At 43.3% G+C, this 19,093-nt stretch overlaps 2 long non-coding RNA genes across 2 annotated transcripts in view; one reads left to right on the forward strand and one right to left on the reverse strand.

Moving 5' to 3' along the window:
- LOC144303747 (uncharacterized) overlaps window positions 1-6,993 on the reverse strand; it is a 28,547-nt gene extending 21,554 nt beyond the window's left edge. The window contains exon 1 of the long non-coding RNA XR_013370722.1: window positions 6,798-6,993. This is a non-coding gene — a long non-coding RNA (uncharacterized LOC144303747). The remainder of the gene's footprint in view (window positions 1-6,797) is intronic.
- Window positions 6,994-7,118: 125 nt separating this feature from the next.
- LOC144303748 (uncharacterized) lies at window positions 7,119-18,885 on the forward strand. Its single transcript, XR_013370723.1, has 4 exons — window positions 7,119-7,729; window positions 8,073-8,378; window positions 10,839-10,910; window positions 18,088-18,885. It is a non-coding gene; the product is annotated as an uncharacterized LOC144303748 (long non-coding RNA).
- Window positions 18,886-19,093: the final 208 nt, after the last annotated feature.

The following is a 19,093-nucleotide window of genomic DNA, read 5'->3' on the forward strand; positions in this document are numbered from 1 at the left end:
GCCGGACATGGGGCATGGGGCTCAATCTCACAACCCTGAGATCATGACCTGAGCTGAAATCATGGTTGGATGCTTAATCAACTGAGCCCCCCAGGTGTCCCTATCTTGAGCATTCTTGACAGACTCTTGGCTGTTTCTCAATGGCAACTATTACCGGTTGAAAATGAGAAGCAATAATATTCATCTGACCAGGTCTCTCTTAAAGCCATTTCCATAATGATGAGACTCAATTATATTTTTTATTCTGCTCACTCCTGATAAATAAATGTGAAGAAATAAAAAAAATCTGAAATTAAAAAAAAAATAAATCTTTACAGATCGCTAGTTTGTTCCCACTGAATCTGTTCTTCCTACTCATGAGCTTATGGCTGCCATTTGAAGACTCTCTCACCCTTCTTGGCAGCTAGTTTTGGCCATGTGTAGTAGAATACTTGCAAACTGATTGCCATTCCTTCCTTCCTTCCCTGTATCCACATGTAACTTTGCTGTTCTCCTTTCAATAAACAGAATATTTCTCCTCTCTTGGAATATGAGCTGGCTTTGTGACTTGCTTTGCCTAGTAGAATGCAGTGGGTATGACACTGTCAATTTTGAGCCTAGACCTCAACAGGACTTTCGTGCTCTCTCTCTATCTTGGAAATTTGCCACTGTCTGAGCAAGCCTGGGCTAGCCTGCTAGATGGCAGGAGACACATGGTTAGTCACCTCATATCAAGGCTTTGCTGTGTACTAATTGACCTTCTGCAAGATGCCTCGGGCTTCTCATGTCTAAAATGAAGATCATAATGATATCTACCAAATAGCGCTGTTGTAAGGATTAAGTGAGTTAACATTAAGTGTCTTAACAGTGTTAAAGACATACCTTCTTGGTCATTGCCAGAGCTGTGATAAAGCACTTAGAAGAGGGACAGGCACAAAATAGACTCTCTAAGGGTCTGTTATTACCATTTTAATGCAAAAGATTGCACATATTGGGTTTAAATGGAGAAAAACAAATCCATTTACCTAGAATGTAGAAAATGTGATGAGATCGGAAGAAAGGGCTGGGAAGGTAAAAAGGAGCAAGATCATGGTAGCTTTGAATGCCTGCCTCAGATATATGGATTTTTACTCTACAGATATTAGGGAACCCTTGCAAGTGTTGAGCCTTTAAGAAACATGACCAATGTATTCAAATATTTAGATAAATTCTCACAGTAAATAGTTTCCTATAATTTTATTGATCTAACTTGCGACTTATTGGAGATACATTTGATGGCAAGGAATCCTGAAGTGTTTATTTTGTGATGGGGGCAGTTGGATGGTCTGTTTATATTCACATGGTTGAATAGCTGTCGCTTTTGCAAAGAAAGCAAAAGAATCTGTGGTACAGTTTATGTTTGAGAATTGGGCAACTAACAGCTGGTATGAAGCAGTGTTAAAGACATACCTGCTTGGTCATTGCCAGAGCTGTGATAAATAGTATTTTTGCATACATCTTCAACAGATACTTATGTTACCTGCATTTTATGCAAAAAATAAAATAAGTAAATAGAAGACATGATCCTCGCTACTAAAGCTTATAGTTCATTGAGCAATAGAGACAAATAAATGTACCTGTATAATATAGCATGATAAATGCTACACAATAAGAGCATCCATTAAAAATTTGGATTTAGAGAGCTGTGAAAGCTGAGATCTGGTGAATAATTCAGAATTTGCCAGGAAAAAGGAGACTGTGGTGTCAGACAGAGGGAACAGAATATGTAGAGGCCTGGAAACAAGAAAAAACATGGAGAAGATTTTATAAATATGTATATATGGGGGGATAGCATTTGTAAATATTAATATTCTTACTTGTTGCTCCTGAAGTTATATTACGGACAGTGTCGCAAAACCAGATGGGCTGCATGAAGCCTGCAGGCTGTGGGTTGCTTATCTACAGTATTAGATTCGGACCTAACTATCCTTTGGTAGGGGAAACACACCTAAGAAATGAATCTCTAAGAGCCTGAAGAGGTAGTATGGGGGCACAGGGCAGGCTGCCCTCAAGGGTGCTACTTTGGCATAGTTGTTATTTTGAATTAAAGTTACTTAAGAAACAGGCAGTGCAAGAACAGTCTGATCCCTCCTGGCTTTGGCTCCAGAAAGCAGGAAATAAATCTCCCATGGGAAATGTACCCTCCCTACACTGGGAGGTAGAGGGACATCCATTTTGTGAGAGTTGGGGAATTCAGGGCCAAAGAAGTCTATCTACACAAACCCTGTTACTTCTACTAATTTACTACTCCAGCCTCCAGCCCAAATTCTATTTAAAACTCCTTACTAATTGAAGCTCTTGAACACAAATTTCCTTTGTTCTGTCAGTTCTTCACAGATTTATGTTTCTCTGTCTAAAAAGTATAAAAGTGTCTGCCTTGGTCGTTTCTTTGGGTCTCAATTTTATTATTTGGCTTCTTATGCATGCAATTAAACTGCATTGTTTTTTTTTTTTTCCTATTAATCTGTCTCATGTCAATTTAATTCTTGGACTGGCTAGAAGAATCTTGAAGGATAGAGAAAGTTTTTTGCCCCCTGACAGATAATTCAATTACTAATTTGAAACCCAAATGAGATGGAAGGGTATCCATGATGATCCATGCCAAGATTTGGATATGGAAGGAAGAGAGGTCAAGCTAGAATCTTACAGTTGTGCCATCCAATTCAGGGGCAGAGGATTCTGTGTACTACTTATATATATGTATACTGCCATACACAATGAATTTCAAATTTAAGGTGCTCTAGGGCATTTGGTTAATAATATTAGATTAACCAACTGTTCTCTAATGCTTTATGTTGATGGTTCTGCCTGGCATATAGTAAGTGCTCAATAAATATTAGCTGCTATTTTAATTTTATCGTTATTAAGAACAACATATGATTTGGGGCGCCTAGGTAGTATAGTTGGTTAAGTGTTGGGCTTTTGATTTTGTCTCAGGTCATGATCTCAGGGTCTTAGGATTGAGTCCCGCTTCAGGCTCTGTGCTGCATGTGGAGCCTGCTTCAGATTCTCTCTCCCTGTGCCCTTCCCCTCCTCTCCTGCACTCTCTCTAAGAAAGTTTAAAAAAAAAAAAATTAAAAGAACAACATACAATTCAAGGCAATTTAAAAACTGGGCAGCCCTGGTGGCTCAGCGTTTTAGCACCACCTTCAGCCCAGGGCGTGATCCTGGAGACCTGGGATCAAGTCCCAAGTTGGGTTGCCTGCTTGGAGCCTGCTTCTCCCTCTGCCTGTGTCTCTGCCTGTGTGTGTGTGTGTGTGTGTGTGTGTGATGAATAAATAAAATCTTAAAAAATAAATAAAAATGGAATCATGTAGGTCACAATTGGAAAACGCTGCAAGTATAGTCAGCTCTTGATTCTTTTTTTCTGTCTCTTATAGTTATTTTATTATTCATGGCTATTTCTCCACAAAGAGGATACAGAAGGATATGACTCAATTCTAGTGACAGATTAGTGCTGGGAATTGTGCAATTCTGGTTCTCTGAACATGTCCCAATTCCATCACCACCCCTAAACAGTGAGTGCTGGTGAATTACACACCAGGATATTTTTCAAAAAAGCTGCTGATAGGGGACTGCTCAAGTTATAAGACTGAAACTATTATTTATATTACTAGCATTAGGTCAGATTGGCTCAAATATTAAAGCAAGGCTGCTACTCTGATTAGAGTGTATTTAAGAAATATATTCCAGGATGGATCGATACAAAAGTGTAAAGCTAGCTACACATAAATTTGGGAAGAAAAAAAATCCAGACCCTGGAGCTATTGGGAAGACTTAAAGATAGAAACAAATCCTTCTCTCCTACTCTCCCACCCCTAAGTTTGTCAATATAAGAACCCCCATCCCCCCAAAAAACCATTCAGATTTTCTAGATTATGAAGAAGGAAAATTTTAGATTTTATTATTTGGCAGATGAAAGGAAAAGTTTATAATGAGACATATATGTTGTATTTATCATAAGTAGATTTTTTTCAAAGAAATTTGTACAATGTTCATGAAGCACAACATTTAAATGGTATAACTCATGTTTATTGGGCATCTTCTAAATACAGATACTAAGCAAGGGATACAGGGGCTACCGGGGATACAGCTGTAAACGATAGACAAGCTGACTTACTGTTTAAAGGAAGAGATAATCAGGAATCAAATAACCAAACAAGGAAATGTCAAAATGTAACTGCGGTCAGTGCTACAGATGAGAAACATATGCTCCTCTGAGACCCAGGTAGAGGCACACTTGACCCTGTTTGGGACTGGCAGTGTTGATCGGGCTAATTCCTGGAGGATAAACAGGAATTAAATAGATAAGGAGGGTGGGCTGTGGGGCTGGGGAAGAGTGACCCAGAGAGGAAGAGAACATGCAAAAGACTTTCTGCTTTCAATCGGAAGGAGCTGATCTATCTGCTCGAGGCAGTGGAAGCAGGACCATGCAGCGGAGCTCAGGGCGTCAGAATGAGCACTGAGCACAGGGCAAGGGAGGTTGCAGAGCTAGGAGGAAGGCAGTAAGTAATAAAGGCCCTCATTTTAAGTTGGCACATGGCTACCTGGGAAAAAGGACTACATTTCTCTGCTCTTTTGTGGCTAAGTTTTGTCCAATGAAATTTAAGCAGAAGTACTAATTGCAACTTCCGGGAAGTGTCTTTAAAGTGAAAAGACACGTCCTCCCCCTGTCCCACCCCACTCCCCACTTTGTCTATCCTTTGGAGAGAGCAGTCATTTGGAAGCATGGCTTCAAAAAGAACTTTGGAGAGCAGCCACTTTGAAACTTGCGGTGACCCTGGGATAGAAGTCCCCCCCGCATGGCTGCAAGACAGAAGCAACCCGGTCCCTCAGTGTCCAGAGTCACGCTGGATTGGCCTGACGACTACCTGGACGTCTTAGGAGAGAGAAATAAAAATATCCTCTCTATCCTCTCTTGTTGAAGCCACTGGTTCTCAGTTTCTTTCTGTTACTTACAGATGGTCTAATTCTAACAGGTAAATATGGGGCCGAAGAAGCCTGGAAGTGGCCTGGTCAAATCCACAGAAGTCTTCAACTTTACCCTGTAGCTTCTTATTTTTTTGTGTCTGCCTACGGGGGGAGGAGCCTGCCACCAACGGGATGTCCTGCTTGGTCCCTGGCCTCACTTAGCACTGCTGTGAAGCAATCCACGGGTCTCACCAGGGTAGGATCCTGAGAAAACATTTAGGTAGGCCAAGTGTGAAAACTGAACTATTGTAGGTCAAGGTTAAAAAGTAAGAATATAACATAATCCAAGTATGTCTTCTAGTTAAGTAAGTTTTACTGAAGCAAAGACTTCTTTCCTGAGGAGAAATTAGATATTTTGGAGGAGTGGATGTCAGTCAAAGGGAAGACAGAATCCGGGAGGAAGGAGAAAAGTTCTATGTCCTTCCCTCAGTCTATGCAGATCCTGGTGAACTACTGGCTGTACCTTGAGGAGCAGAAAGCCCTGGAGAGAACACATTCTATAGAGCATAATTTCATGTTTCCTAGGCTACACCAACTTGAGGCAGTGTTTTCAAATTTTCTCTAAGCCGTGGAATACTTTCTTCAGTAAAAGCTTGCTTGGGGGGAATCCTTGGTGGCTCAGAGGTTTAGCGCCTGCCTTCGGCTCAGGGTGTGATCCTGGAGTCCCAGGATCGAGTCCTGCGTCGGGCTCCCTGCATGGGGCCTGCTTCTCCCTCTGCCTGTGTCTCTGCCTCTCTCTCTGTGAATGAATAAATAAATAAAATCTTAAAAAAAAAAAAGGTCCTTTTTCCAAATAAGGTCATGTCCACAGGTTGACCGGGGTTGAATATGGACATCTATTTTGGACAGCCACCATTCAATCCACGCAGACTTGAAGGATGCATGAATGAACAAACCAACCGCCTCCTTGGCTCCCTCTGTTGTCCACCATTTTCCTCTTCTGCTTATGTCTGGGGGACAGCATCCTGGGCTTAGCCATTAAGGACGCCACCTTCAGAAAGTTGTAACCTTAGGGTCTCTGGCGGTCCCCGCTCCGACTGCCCTTGCCCTAGTGTCCACTAGAGGCTGAGCTGTCACTTTAGACGTCAGCAGTGACAGGCAACATGACGCCAGCCCTCCTTGAAACAAACTTGCATCCCCCCCAGTCCTTCCTCAAAAGGAGAAGTCCCTACCCAGGAGTGACTTGGTACTTTGTGGAAACACATTCCTGTCGGGGGCGCCTGGGTGGCTCAGCGGTTAGCGCCGCCTGCAGTCCAGGGCGTGACCCCGGGGTCCCGGGATCGAGTCCCACGTCGGGCTCCCTGCGTGGAGCCAGCTTCTCCCTCTGCCTGGGTCTCTGCCTCCCTCTCTGTGCATCGCTCATGCATGAATAAATAAAAATCTTAAAAACATTCCCGTTGGGCCCATCTCTGTTCTCCAGACACTCCTGGAGCCTAGGCTGAGCCCTTTATTATTTATTCTTAGCATTATGTAGCCTTATTGTTTATTTTCACTAGGCTTGGAGGGAGAGAGGCTCAGGAAGCAGCAGCAAGTGAGCTACGGGAGTTGGCCCAGCGCAGGCCCTCGGCTTGCGGCGCCCCCTCCTGTGTCCGCTCGCAGGCGCCGCGGCGGCTGACCCCAAAGGCGGGGCTCGGCGGCGGCCCCCCCCCCCCCCCCCGCGCCCGGGCTCTCCTCCCGCCCTCCTTCCGGTTAGGGTCGCCAAGCACACGTCGGGTCTCTTCCAGCCAGAAGCCGTCTTTGTGGAGTCACCGACGACTCGGCGTCGAAACCTGAGGCCTGCTTGGGTTTTAAAGACGTTGCTCTCTTACCCTCTGACTCCGGAGAAAAGAGCCCTGGTGACCCGAGAAAGAGCCACCACAGCGGAGGCCCGTACGTCCCCCGAGGCCGCGAGCTTTCCTGCCGCGGGGAAGCCGTGACTCCCGCTGACCACTGGGGGTCCCCAGCAGGCCGTCTGCACGCCGCGGGGGCGCCGCCCCGTCCGCCGCCCGCGCCCCGCCCCGCCCCGTCCGCCGTCCGCGCCCCGCCCCCCCCCCCCCCGCCGCCCGCGCCCCGCCCTCCGGCCGGGCGGGAACCCGGCGCAGCTGTGACGTCAGCCGCCGGCGCCGCGCCACGCCCATAGGTGGAGCGACGCTTCGGAGGAGGAGCTGGCGCCTCGTGCTCTCCCCGCCCGCCCGCCCGGTTTTCAGCTCAAATCCTTGCCCTAGAGTTATTTATTTATTTATTTATTTTATTTTGTTAGAGTTATTTTTAATAGGGCTTGGGGGCCCTGGTGGGTGGCGTGGGTGGCAGGGGAACAGCATTTAATTTCCTTTGGAGTTTGCGATGTGCCTGACACTTCTTGCGTGGTCGGGGGAATAAGAGAATCTATAATCCTTGAAGTAGCAAGCAACTTGGGGAGATCTTTTCCCTTTTTTGGGGGGGGGGGGCGGGTTGCAAACTTCACGGCCACAGTTACATTTTTGTCGGGGAAGAAGAAAACAGGCGATGAGCATTTCTGAAATGGCCTGGGTACCATGCTCTTTACATTCTTTTTTTTTTTTTTAATTTTTATTTACTTATGATAGTCACATACACAGAGAGAGAGAGAGAGGCGCAGAGACACAGGCAGAGGGAGAAGCAGGCTCCACGCACCGGGAGCCCGACGTGGGATTCGATCCCGGGTCTCCAGGATCGCGCCCTGGGCCAAAGGCAGGCGCCGAACCGCTGCGCCACCCAGGGATCCCTCCTTACATTCTTTATGGTAGTTCATCTTCAAAGTAACCTCTTGAGGTTGGGGTTCTTGTTCTAAATGCACAGATTAGGAAGGTGTTCAGGGAGGTTAACTTGTGTGCTGTTATCCTGCTGCTGGGTGGCCTGGTGGAGTCCACAGTGGGGTCAGTCTGGATGCACAGGTGCGCTAGCTCCTTGTCCCTGTGTGTAGCCGCCAGCCTCTGGTTTTACCGTGGGGGCTGCTGCAGAGGAGCGTATTCGCAGTACAAAATTAAATCTATTTCTACAAAGGTGGAACAGTACTTTTGCAAATAGTAAAATTAAAGTCTAAATGTAATCAACCAAATGCTCATTAAACACTTTTTATCCACCAGGCACTGTGTCTGCTAGAGGTTCAGGCGGAGGCCACATGTGCTTCGTTAGGAATCATTGCTGCGAATTTACCCCAAAGATACAGATACAGATGCAGTGAAACGCCGGAACACCTGCACCCCGATGTTTCTAGCAGCAATGTCCACAATAGCCAAACTGTGGAAGGAGCCTCGGTGTCCATCGAAAGATGAATGGATAAAGAAGATGTGGTTTATGTATACAGTGGAATATTACTCAGCCATAGAAACGACAAATACCCACCATTTGCTTCGACGTGGATGGAACTGGAGGGTATTATGCTGAGTGAAGTAAGTCAATCGGAGAAGGACAAACATATGTTCTCATTCATTTGGGGAATATAAAAAATAGTGAAAGGGAATAAAGGGGAAAGGAGAAAAAATGAGCGAAAATATCAGAGAGGGTGACAGAACTTGAGAGACACCTAACTCTGGGAAATGAACAAGGGGTGGTAGAAAGGGAGGTGGGGGGGGGGCGTCTGGGGTGACGGAGTGACTGGGTGACCGGGCACTGAGAGGGCACTTGGCAGGGTGAGCACTGGGTGTTATGCTATATGTTGGCAAATCAAATTACAAAAAAAAAAAAAAAAGGAATAAGGAAAGAAAGAGAACTACTGGGGTGCCTGGGAGGCTCAGTCGATAGAGAATAGGACCCTTGATCCCGGGGTTGTGAGTTTAAGGTCTGCATTGGGCATAGAGTTTACAGAAACAAAACACAAAACAAAACAAAACAAAACAAAAAACTACTTTAGGGAAAATGAGTTATCTTGACCTAGACTGGCTACATCAAGCCAATAAAAGGAGAACAATAACCTGATGAATTGCTGCAGAACAGAAACTCAAGATTCTTTACCATAGCACCAAGAGAAGAGTAGCTTGACAAAGAAGAATGTACAAGGCTTAAGGTATTGAAAGAAGTGCCAGTCAATACTCTGGAAATTCAGCAACAGGAAAAAACCCCGTAAGGGTCTATTTTAATCACCTCTGTGACAGGGTCTAGCCCAGTGCCTGGTGCAGAGTCTCTTTCAATGTTGACCCAGAGTTAAATATTTTTAACAATGTTGATGGACCTGCAATGTACGTTCACTATCTTCAGCTCAAGTCACATTTGTGTGGATGCAATTTGATCCTGCCTTCCAAGTGGAAGCTTAAAATAAGAAATCCTACGTAAACGCTTTCCCCACCATCATCTCCTGTTCTTATTTTCCTCCTGTGGTGTTAACAGAGTAAGGTTTTCCCTATTAGTCACCCAGTGCTTACATATTTACAGGAAATATGCCTCATCTCCAAGAACTACTCCTGCCACATGATCTTGTTTGATCCTACAGAGATCCCAGAGGTCCAGGAGGTGAAATGACTCTGAATTCCCCTAGATGAGGCATTTTAAAAGGTCTACATCTCCTGGAATTTGAGGGAGTTACACTAGAGTAAGAAGGGCTGATGACCAAAATATGTAATTTTTATTCATTTGCCCAAGAGTGAAAGCTTAACCATGATCATCTGAAAAGAAGAGGGTAACGATGAAATTTATTTGTGCTTATGTTACCATCTCCCAACCAAAAGTCTTTAAAAGTAACTCATCAGTGCCTACAAAAGACATAATCCAGTAGGACTCTTTTTAAAAACATTAATGCATCTTTCACAAGGAAAACAAAATATAGAAAGAAAAAAAATCTGAAAAGATAATTCAAAGGCAGGGTCTAAAGTCATCTGTACTCATGGGTGGTGGTGAGAGGTGATATCATTTGCTAAGTAAGATGCTTGGAAATTCAGCATCTTGCAAATAACAATGTCAGTCTTTTCTCCTTGCTTTTTAATTTGTAAAAGGAGAATAGTAACATTTGCCATTTATTGAGTGCTTACCATATGCCAGGCACTGACCTGACCCAAACTGTAAAATACGAATTTTTCTGAATTCTTAGGAGTTGACACAATCCCCATGTGTATGAGGAGCAAAGCTAGAGTAGTGAAATACCTTTGCCTACCATCCCATGGCTAGTGAGTTCTGATGGTTCCTTGAGCTGTTGGGAGGATCTAGTGACACAGTTCAGTCTCACTGTGCTTCTGGTCACTGGGACACGTTGTCATGTGTAAAATAGTGGTGACCCTGGCCTAATGTTAACAGAAATAATAGCTACAGTTTATTGAAAGTCTACCATGAAACAGTCTCTTCACATAGATGTCATCTCTTAATTTGCACCAAAATATATGCATAAAGGTTTTATCTTTTCCTTTTCACAGAGGAGGAAACTGAGGCTCACATGACTAGGAAGTGTCAAACCTAGGCTTGTCTGGTCCCAAAGCCTGTGTTCTTTCCAACCTCTTAGATCTCTGGTTGCTTGTGAAGATAATCCCACGTGTCTGACCTGCTTGCACAGGCTAGCCACCCCATCCACCTCCCCCCTGCCTGAAGTGAGAGAGTTATACACACAATCCATGCCCCTCTGTAAGTCAGGCCTTGCCAGGTTCAAGACAGCCACTAGATCTCGCTCCTTAGTTTCTTTGTCATCTCCTGGTCCTCAGCTAGAGACCCTAAATATGCATCTTCTATTTGTGACTCACTCTGTTTTTCTGTTTTGCTTATTATTAATAAAAATAGCCGACAAAACAAACAGTAAGACAACCCACAAAATATGAATGAACAACACATACCCACAGTCTCCTTTTTTTGTTCTGTTTTGTTTTCTTTCCTGTTTTAGACACTCAGGGTGGTTAACAAAATCTACCAGAATATATCTTACTTGTTTTTAGGATCTGTCAGAAAAATTGTTATGCTGTTTTGGATCTGAAGCCTTTTTAGTCCACACCCTTATTTGGCATGAGGTAAGCTCAGGAATAAGAGAATAAACAGTTGCTTGTATAACATTACCATAGAGAGTGAGTTATTCTATGACACCTAAACAGAGAAACTCTCTCTCTCTCTCTCTCTCTGAGAAACTCCTTTTCTGAATCCAGAATGATGTAAGACACAAGAGGTCTCCTCTCTGTTCTCAAACCCTGAGCCTGCTTTCTCTCCTGCCCTTTGGCACCCTGGTGTTTTCCTTAACATTATGAGTTTGTTTAGTGTTTTCTCTTCCTGTTATGTGGTAAGCTTTATGAACCTGGGGACTAAGTTTCCCTACTGTTTTAGTCCTATTCCCATTAATAATTGATTTTCAGTCAAGAGTAGTGGGAAAAATATTAAGAACATAAATAGATTAGATATGAATTCAAGTACCTGACAGGGAATCTGGACTTTATCTTATAATCCAGTTGTTCTCATCTGTTTTTCCTACACCAGATTATAAAGGATGTGAAACACTCCTCCCAGTAATGATCAGTCTTTTTGGGTACATGTAGGGTGGTGGTGGTGGTGGAGGGGTGCAGGCCGAGAGCAGCCATACAGATAGATCTCCAAAGAGAGGTATGTTTCTTTATTATTAAAGATTTATTTATTTATTTTAGGGAAAGAGAGAGAGAGAGAGACATTATGTACGTGTGAGTAGGGGGAGGGCGAGGGAGAGAGAATCTTCAAGCAGACTCCTCACTGAGTGAGGAGCCCAACTCTAGGCTTGATCTTGTGATCCTGAGATCATGACCTGAGCTGAAATCAAGAGTCAGATGCTCAACTGACTGAGCCACCCAGGTGTCCCAGGTGTCCCATTTTTTTTTTTTAATCTCTAAATTGATTGTGAAAATCACCTTCCCAGTCCAACCAGGGGTAGTGAAGAGAGTAAAGAGTCAAAAAATTTTTGAATGGGAACATGGACAGATGAAGAAGTGTTTTTGGAATGGCTGTTCAAGAGTACTAGGTTGGAAGTGGACATAGAATCAGAGACAGAAGAAAATTATAGTCTTACTTTTACTGCTGTAAAAATCTGGGCTATATTGTGGATACAAGTTGAAGAGCAGGGTGAATGTGAAAATATGTTGATGGAAGAATTGATAGGAGGAACAAAGGAAAAGCTATTACCATATTTAGAGAATTTGAGTTTCACTGATGGAGAAAGTGTGATTCTAACAGAGATAGGGTAGTGAAATGAAGAAGCTCATTTAGAGCAAATGAATGATGAATTTTTATTTACTATCTAAGTTCGCATCCATTAGAATTAACTATTGCTTTTCACTTTTGCAAGTAGTTTTGGAATCAAGCATTCCTCCTTACAAATATTTAGTTTTGAGAAGGTGTGTAGTTTGCTAGGTACACATCATTTAATGGCATCACAACGTGTGCTTACACATGTTCCTTTTTCTCTGAACGGAGACCTTTTCTTTTGTTTTCCAGGTAATCTTTCTTTGTTGATGTTAACGTGTGAAGGCTTTTACCTTTCAGAAATATGTGTGAATGATGATGGTTTGAACAGCTTGGAATTACTCAAATTCTCTTTCTCTTTTTTTTAAATAAAAATTTATTTATTTATTTTGGGTAGAGGGGCAAAAGGAGAGGGAAAAAGAGTCTCAAGCAGACTCCAGGCTGACCACAGAGTCCAATGCAGGGGACTGGATCACAGGGGACTGGATCTCGTGACTCATGAGATCATGACCTGAGCTGAAATCAGGAATAGGGCACATAAGCAACTATGCCACCCAAGTGCTGCTGGTCAAATTCTAGGTTCATGTCTATAGCTCAGTTTTTATTTTTTTATATTTATTTATTTAAAGATTTATTTATTTATTCATGAGAGACACACACAGAGAGGCAGAGATGCAGGCAGAGGGAAAAGCAGGCTCCCCTCAGGGAGCCCGATGCAGGACTTGATCCCAGATCCCGGGATTGCACCCTGAGCCGAAGGCAGATGCTCAACCACTGAGCCACTCAGGCATCCCTATAGCTCAGTTGTTATAACCCAGACTAGAGTCCTTTCTTTCCTGGGAAAAATATTCTGTGGCTTCATGTGGTTGATACTCTTCAAAGACAGCAGACAGCACACCCTTCCCTTTATGCATATGCCACTCTTTCTGTCAAGAGAAGGATTCTATTTCCCTTCCCCTGAACTTGAGTGGCTACGTGGCAGGCCTCCACTAACAGATTTAATGGCAGAAGTGATACTCGACCAATTCTGGGCTTAGCTCTTCACAACTGGGCAGCTTTTGATTTTGCTATTTGGAACCCAGCTGTCATGTTGTAAGGAACTTTAGGCTATCCTACTTTAGAGTAAGGTGATGGGAAAAGGCCATTGATGATCTAAAATCATATGGAAAGAAAAAGCCTATAAAGGAGGAACAAAACACCCCAGGTGGGACGCCTGGGTGGCTTAGTGGTTGAGTGTCTGCCTTCGGCTCAGGGTGTGATCCTGAAGTCCTGGGATCGAGTCCTGCATCGAGCTGCCTGCCAGGAGCCTGCTTCTCTCTCTGCCTGTGTCTCTGCCTTTCTCTCTCTCTGTGTCTCTCGTGAATAGATAAAACACACATACACACACACACACACACACAGACACACACACAAAAAAAACATCCCAGGCAAGAGCCGCCTCCAGAAGCCTAGACACAAGAGTGAGGCCTTCCATCCCAGCCTCTCCAACTGCTGAATATAGCTTCATGAGTGACTTCAGCCTACACCACCTGGAGCAGAGGAACTGCCTAATAAACTGACAAAATTGGTAGCAAGAATAAATCAGGGATCTCTGGGTGGCGCAGCGGTTTGGCGCCTGCCTTTGGCCCAGGGCGCGATCCTGGAGACCTGGGATTGAATCCCACATCAGGCTCCTGGTGCATGGAGCCTGCTTCTCCCTCTGCCTATGTCTCTGCCTCTGTCTCTCTCTCTGTGACTATCATAAATTAAAAAAAAAAAAAAAAGAATAAATCATTGTTCAAGCCCCGAAGTGTTAGGATGGTTTGTTATACAGCAATTAATGACATATACTTATATACTTAAAATTCCTTTTTATCATGTGATAATTAATAGATAAAAAGAAATATAGGTCACACAGTGTGTAATGGAAATGAAATTTCTCTGTACTTTTAGGGTTTCTGGTTGGGAATGCCATAAGACAGATTAACAGGAGAAAAGTATATAGATTTTCCTTAATACAATTTTGCATGCACAAGGAGACCCAAGATAATGAAGCCTCGAGGAAGTGGCCTATGCACTTACATACTAGATTGAACAAAGTGGTGCTTGTGGAAAAATAACTAAAATATATGTGGAGATTTAAGGAAATTAAGAGTTATTTTAGTTGGTGTACTGAGTTCTCTTGACTTCTACTCCTTGTTTCTGGTGATAAGAATATTTCTTTCCTCTGGGCTTAGAGAGGGCATCTTTCACATGGGTGTTTCATCTTCCACCTTCAGGAAGAAGGAAAGTCAGAATGCCCTTCTTGCATCTGCTATTTTGCAAGTGTCTTTAACTCAAAATAATCAATATTCCAAAGCTGCATATTTTGGAGCTGTGTATCCCTCAAATGCATGATCATAACACTTATGTGAACCTGCCTTGTAAGAACTAGAACAGTCACAAAACTATTGAAGCTAAATCTGTGACCCAGTGAAAGGTAATCACTATCTTTAATTCTGTATTGATTATCTCCTTGCTTTAAAAAAATATATAGTATTGTCATTTATCTGTTACCAAATAACAGTTTAGTGAGACAGACATCTTTAGAGAAAGCAGCCTTCTCAGCTCTCTTTGTGAACCTCCTAAAGGGAGGGGGGTGTGGGGATTATAGCTTCTGAATTGCAAGACTGCAGAGGGAGACTTTAAGTGGAAGATGCAGAAAGCTCCTGCAGCTGGGACTTTAGTGGGCAAAAGTCTGTCCCTCACCAGGCAAATCGACAGGATGAGAGATGAACGGACTAACTGCTTTGGTGGCACAATGAGAGGAGTTTCTATTGCTTTGGGATATAGCCTGCACTCCCAATGTTTTACAAAGCAAAGGCTTCGTGAAGGTTTTCCATGGATCATAGATACTGAGAGAAAGATCGAGATTGGGAGCAAGAGTGTCACACACACACACACACACACACACACACACACACAGGAACAGAGAACTGTTTAGTCTTGGCCAGTGGGGTTATCCCAAAGGCCAAAGGGACCATAGCGGCAAGAAGATAGAAGTATGTCTGAGATTCCAAGGGTTGGTGAAGGAAAAGCAAGTGATAATCAAAAGAAATGTATAAGCCGGCTCAGGTACTTGAAGTCAGAGAACCCCAGTGACACAGATCTCTTGAAGAGCCATGAACGCCCCCATATGATGGTTTGCCAGGACCATGAAGGCCCAAAGCCAAATCACGCTCATACTAATCGAAGTAACACGTTTCTTATCCTTGCTCATCTCCTCTCTGTGTCCTTTGACTCCTTGCCGCTCAGAGTATGATCCTAGGACGAGTGGCACCAGCTACTTGGGAGCTTGTTAGACATGCTAAACTGCAGGCCCCACCCACACCTATGAAATCATCTGCATTTTCACAAGATCTCCAGGTGATCTATAGACACCTTAGAGTTTGTGGAGCAGGGTAACCTGGAGCTGGGACTCACCAATTGGTCTCGGTGTGGTGGGGAAAGCTATCTGGGAATGAGAAAAATCAACCACATGCCCCACTTGAACCAGGGGAAAGCCTTCCTCACTGAATACACCTTGAAGGGGAAGTAGGAGACAAAAGTTAAAGCTGCCTTTTTTTTACATCCCTCATGTTGTGCTTTTTCAACAGACTGGAGATAGGCATTTACGAAGATTGGTTTCTTTTTTTCCTTTTCTACTTTTAGAATAGCTGTTTTTCAGAGCATGGGCTGCTTCAAAACTACCTGGGCTGCTTGTCTCCAGAGCTGATGAATTGGAACTGGTGGTGCATTCTTTTCCTTTTTTTTTAAGATTTTATTTATTCATTCACGAGAGACATACACACAGAGAGGCAAAGACACAGGCAGAGGAAGAAGCAGGCTCAGTGCAGGGGGCGGGGTGGGGGGGTACTCGATCCCAAGATCCCAGGATGGCAACCGGAGGCAGAGGCAGATGCTCAACCGCTGAGCCACCCAGGTGTCCCCTGGTGGTGCATTCTTAATAAACACCCTCCTGTTATGGACAGGAACATGGAAGACGGCTGTCTTTGAGTTCCCCGGGCCCCGAAACTTTGCCCTACGGCAGCTACTCCTGTCTTACCCCACTGTTTCTCTGCCATTATGCTAAATAAAGCTGATCACATTGGAAACCAGAGACAGGGGCAGAGTCCCCGCGGTTGTGGAGGAGGACCATCGCCTTCCTTCTTACCCCTCTCTTCCATTCTGTTGCTTTGTGGACACCTTAGCCCATCTTCTTTCCCAGCCCATGTGAGATCTTCATCTCTTAGGCCTCTGGTGTTTTTAATGCAGAAGAGGGAGCACACTTGGAAATCCTGCCTCACGTTTGCAGGGTGGTGGGAGCACATTAGAAGGCAGCTCGCCCTGCCAGGGCTGTGGCCGTGGGGTGGAGATGTGGTCCTGAGTCCTGGTTGGGACTCTGAATGACTTTTGTTACAGACACTAATCGGAGCTTCTTAGTTATTGTAGACTTATTTCAAGTCTGCGGGCTAGTGTGAGTGAGTAAAAGACCAACACTGATAGTAGTTTTTAGTGGAGAATCCATTAGAGTCTGACTTCATAATTTGGAGCCCGACCCATTTATAAGCTGGAGACTGCTTATGTTACTGTGTGTCAAAGCTTGCATGTGATGAGGTGAATTCTTTAACTCATGGACTCCTGGGGCTGTGATAACTGTCTTCCTGAACAAAAGAAGCTTATGAATTCTCGGTAACACCTGCAGATCCCTCACTCACTGGCATGTGGTTCCCCTGAATATTATACAGCATTAGGTTCACCACAATACCAGCTTGTCATGAAAAAAAGTGCAATTCTGATTTTTAAATAGGATTTCAAAATCAAATGTCTCCTTAGTAATTTGTTTTTGTTTAAGGCAAGCCTCATAACATTTCTTAAGCTGTGGAGAAACTAGACAGTAGAAGCCTGGAAGAAGGTAATGAGCGTCTGGAGAGCCTGTTAGGGTGGTGGCTGAGCTCCTCCTGGGAATAGTTTAACTGGAGAATAAGACTCCACAGGCTGCATGTTTCTGAGGGATTACTGCAAACCTGGTTGCTGTCAGGAACAAAGCAAAAGGCAGAATAATGTCAAAGTCCTGTTGCCCAGGATGTTGTGCCACAGACATGAAATGGAGATTACAAAGAAGGAAAGTGTCATTTCCATAGATTTACACCAGGTCTTCACAGGGCTCCTTGAAGACTTCTTTTTTTTAAAAATCTTTTTCCAAAAGCAGCTCACAATACACAGGGAGGGAAATCTATTTTCTCTAAAGACATTAGAAAAATAGTTGAACACCAATGAAAGTTTGTTTACATATCCTTTGAGTATTTATAATTTTTTTCCACTGAAGCAATGTAGTTTTGTGGAAGAAATATGCATTTCAGAATCAGAAAGAGATAGGTATAAATTATGATTTGCTTGTGAAATTATGTGTTCTCGGGCAAGTCATTGACAGTCTATCAGGTTTTCTTATCTAAAAAATGGAAATAAAAGTAGCTCCCTTGTAGGAGCCATTATGAGGACAAAATAACGTGACCATGTCCAGCATGTGCTATACACAGTGGGGGCCGGATAATACTTGTGTAATATATTGGATACTTAGCTTTCCAGTCTGATACATTTTACATATACACAGTAAGTTAAAAGCATGGTATTTTTTAAATGAAAATCAATTCATTGTGGTCAAAACGTCATGAATGTTTAGAATAAATACAGAATTTAATTTGTAATAGTGCCATGCTTTGATGGATTAAGGATGTAGTTTTATTTTATATATCCTACCAACCACATTTCTGGATTGACTACACCGTGGAATAAAAACTCATGTTAAGACATAAAGGAAAAGGAAATTTCCCAAATTGTGTGTAAATCTAAAAATAAACATGTGACGATAAGGAATAATAAGTATTAGATTGAATGAAAGGTTGACTAATTGGTTGATTGATTACTCCCAACCCTTTTTTCCTTCTTGCATCTCAAATAAAGCTAATTGCATTGTTTTTTCATTTTGAGGAATCTACTGCTAATAGGTACAGAAAAATAGGAAGAATCAAAAAGTAGCATGAGGGAGATTATAAGGTTGGGACATGGTAGATGACTTTAAGCAGAGTCTTTACATGCAATTCTACATATCCTGCCTCCCTGCTGCAAAGGTAAGTGGAAACATGGCTCATGGGTTCTTCGTGCTTCATTTCAAGTTTGAGTATCTTGAAACTTACCAAATCTTCCAGTGTCTTCATTCATCATCTGACCACTCTGCCAACTGCTACACAGACCAATTCCTCCTCAGTGGCTCTTCTCTCCAGTCCAGAAGATGCCCACAAGGCAGAACAAGAGGAGACAGGTCTCAGGTGAAGAACCTCCCGTGTTGGTAACAACTGTTAATATCATGTCAAGCTTCTGCTCCAAATATCCCTGTGAATCTCATATATATTTATTTTTTATTTAAGATGTTTTTATTTGTATGTTGACATATATTCATACAGAGGCACCTGGTGGCTCAGTCGGTTAAGCATCCGACTCTTGGTTTTGGCTCAGGTCATGATCTCAGGGTCATGATCTGCAGACGCCCAGCAGGGAGTCTGCTTGAGATTCTCTCTCCTTCTCTCCTACCCCTCCTGCTCATACTTCCTCTCTCTTTAAAATAAATAAATAGGGACACCTGGGTGGCTCAGTGGTTCAGCATCTGCCTTCAGCTCAGGGCATGATCCTGGGGCCAGGATTGAGCCCTGCATCAGGATCCCTGCAAGGAGCCTGCTTCTCCCTCTGCCTGTGTCTTTGCCTCTCTCTCAATCTGTGTCTCTTATGAATAAATGGATAAAATCTTTAAAATAAATAAATAAATCTTTTTTAGAAAAAGGAATAAATTCATATATTTAAGAACTTTTTAAGTGCCTGTGTGGTGGCTTTGTACTATGTCAGCATCAGTAAAACTGCATCTATGCTTTCCAGAATTCTCTTCCATGTATGTTTCAGGGTTAGAGTTGTTTATAAAAGAAAATTGCATGAAATTTGGAAG

This window comes from Canis aureus, chromosome 33 (genome assembly GCF_053574225.1).
Source record: "Canis aureus isolate CA01 chromosome 33, VMU_Caureus_v.1.0, whole genome shotgun sequence".
Classification (NCBI taxonomy): domain Eukaryota; kingdom Metazoa; phylum Chordata; class Mammalia; order Carnivora; family Canidae; genus Canis; species Canis aureus.